The 2,764-nt window shown below is 49.9% G+C and overlaps 1 protein-coding gene across 1 annotated transcript in view; it reads left to right on the forward strand.

The window, feature by feature from the left end:
* The first annotated feature begins 409 nt into the window (after positions 1-409).
* Positions 410-2,764, forward strand: part of Papln (papilin, proteoglycan like sulfated glycoprotein) — a 43,961-nt gene continuing 41,606 nt past the window's right edge. Inside the window, exon 1 of the mRNA XM_050164523.1 lies at positions 410-531. The gene's annotated coding sequence lies outside the window, so the exon portion shown is untranslated. The remainder of the gene's footprint in view (positions 532-2,764) is intronic.

The following is a 2,764-nucleotide window of genomic DNA, read 5'->3' on the forward strand; positions in this document are numbered from 1 at the left end:
TCGTAAGAAAACCCCAAGAAGCCAAGACAAGAATCTTGTGATCTCAGTTTCTTCAAAATATGAAATTGAGCCAGGTGGCGGTGGTGCGCACCTTTATTCCCAGTACCTGGGGGGCAGAGGCAGTTTTGAAAAATACCAAACAACAAAAACCCACGGAATTCTTCTTGGAAGGCGCCTTCGCGCCCCTCCCAGGTGTAGCGGACAGGAGGGCGTTCGGGTCAGGTTACTCATTACAGCTGGCTACTGCTCCCCTTTACGGGCCTCTGTGGAGAAACAGGTTTTTGCCACGTGCAGCTTGTCCTTGTGATGATATACAGCTTGAATTCACGAGTGCTTGCCCAGGTGACGGCCCTTAACGCTCAGGGTATTAACTGTCCGACGCGCTCAGTAAAGGTGGCTTTTTCACGAGACTTCAGCTCCTCTCGTTTCGGGCTTCGTTCTCCCAGGTCTAACCTCCTCCAGAGCGGTAAATGAGGGATCCGAATCCTGAAGCTTGTCCTCTGACCTCCACAGACATGCTGTAACACCCTGGTGAGTGTGTGCACACATACAATGAATGGATTTTTTTTTAAAGAGTTGGTAGTGAAAATGTCTCGCTTACACTCGTCTGTGGGCTTTGGCCTTAACGGAATGGAACGAGCTACCCTGGGCATCACTGGTGTTGAGACAAACACTCTGTAAATGATTTACACGTTCGCTGCTTAAGTAAGCAAGACATTGACACAAAGGAGACAGACACAAAGCAAAGGCAGAGGGGCCAGGCTTTTGTCCTGCCTGTGGATGCAGCTAGGTCAGTGTTTAGCATTTCTAAGTGTCACTGAAGGAGACTTGTCCTGTCCACCTCAACACACAGGGCATCCCGCCCTGCCTACCTGCCTCTCAGGGCTGAGCTCCTGCTGCCTCTCCAGGCTACCCTGCCCAGACACAGGGGTCCTGGTATCGCCAGGGTGAGGCCCCATGTTGGTGCGTGGCGATTTAAACCGGTGAGGTGGGCTTTACACTTTCTCCTGAACTCGTTTCTTCTTTGGTACACATAGACAAGCGTGTCTAAGTGACTCTTTGTGCAAATGTGTGTGGAAGTCGGAGGTTGACACCAGGATCTCCTCCTCAGCTGCTCACCACCTCCTCTCTTGAGATGGGCTCTCTCACCGAACTGGAGCTCTCTGCTTTGGCTAGACCGGCTGTCCAGTGAGCCCCCGGAATCCTCCAGTCTCTGTCCTCCGGGGCTGGACTTTCAGGCCCAGGTTTTGTGTGTGGGTCCTGGGGAACTCAGATTCTCATGCATAAGCACTTAACCCCCTGGAGCCCTCTCCCCAGTCCCTTCTGCAATCTTTCTAAACAGCTGTATATGTGTGTGTGCAATTAACCGCGGGGTTAAGCACTCTGAGCTTTGTGGGTCTTAGTGAGCCAGCAGATCCGTTCTTGTCTACAGCAGGGATTGATTAGAAACGCCGGGCCTGCGCCTTGATTCTGCTCTGAACTGGTTCTGCCTTCTTAGTCCCAGAGGCCTCTGTGCAGCAGAGGTGAAAACCAAGAATCCAGATCCTGGTGTGGAGTGGCTGTTAGGACTCAGGCAGTCTGCTGGCCTGCCCTGTCACCTGATAGGATGTACCCAGGCTGTACCCTGGCCAGCTCAGGGTCCTGGTTTGTGTGCAGGTGCAAAAGTCCCTTTAAGAGACAACTTCCAGGGCTGGAGAGAGGGCTCAGCGGTTAAGAGCATTGCCTGCTCTTCCAAAGGTCCTGAGTTCAATTCCCAGCAACCACATGGTGGCTCACAACCATCTGTAATGAGGTCTGGTGCCCTCTCCTGGCCTGCAGGGATACACACAGACAGAACATTGTATACATAATAAATAAATAAATAAATATTAAAAAAAAAAGAGACAATGTCCACCCACTCCTGGTCTCTGGTTACAGCAGGTCTCTGCCTTCTCTCTCTCCCTCAATTAACTCCAAACCCAAACTATGTCTGCATGGTGTAGTCACCCGCTGCGGTTTCGGGCCAAACCTCTACGGGACACCGCAAACGTCCCTCTCCTGCAAAGCATTTGGCACCATGTCTCACATCATTTTGTTGGTACAGCCTACCAAGAACTAGAAGGCAGGACTCGCAATGAATCTGTGAGTGAATAATGCAAGAAAGGAGACTGTAAAACGTCTGAAGAACGTCTGAAGATATCCCAGCAGCCCCTCTGCTGCACACGGTTTCACTCCGTCGCTAGGTTTTTTGATGACCTGGAGGGTCTCGACTGTCTTAGTTTAGTTAGTTGACACACAGACTGGATCAAAGAGATCTGACCGCTCCTTCTCCACAGGCCCAGCAAGCTGGGAAGTAGTTGAGTCGGAAGCATTAGGGGCTGGGGGTGGGCTTGGAACAGGTGCATACAGCGTGCTGTAGTGAACATTTTGTATGATAGTAATCCTGTTTCCATTTTGTTACGCTAGAGCCAAGATTGAATGTATGACATGGAACATGAATGATACTTTCATTCTGAAAACCACCATTATTGCCCCTTTACTCTTTTTCTTTTTTTTTTTTACTTAAACATTTTTATGATAATTCAGAGAGTGTTCTTTGCCATTTAAGGTTGGTTCCAGTCCTTGAAACTGTTGGTGTCTGCTTTACAGCAGGGAGTGCGCTAACCCCTTGTGGGGGGGTGGGGGGAATGACAAGCTTAGTTATGCCCTCTGGGAAAGTCTTAGTGAAAAACACTAAGGAATGGTCTGTAGGGGTGTGCTGATTGGTTTTATGTCAACTTGACAC

This window comes from Alexandromys fortis, unplaced genomic scaffold (assembly GCF_014885135.2).
Source record: "Alexandromys fortis isolate MF-2015 unplaced genomic scaffold, M_Fortis_MF-2015_v1.1 scaffold_159, whole genome shotgun sequence".
Classification (NCBI taxonomy): Eukaryota; Metazoa; Chordata; class Mammalia; order Rodentia; family Cricetidae; genus Alexandromys; species Alexandromys fortis.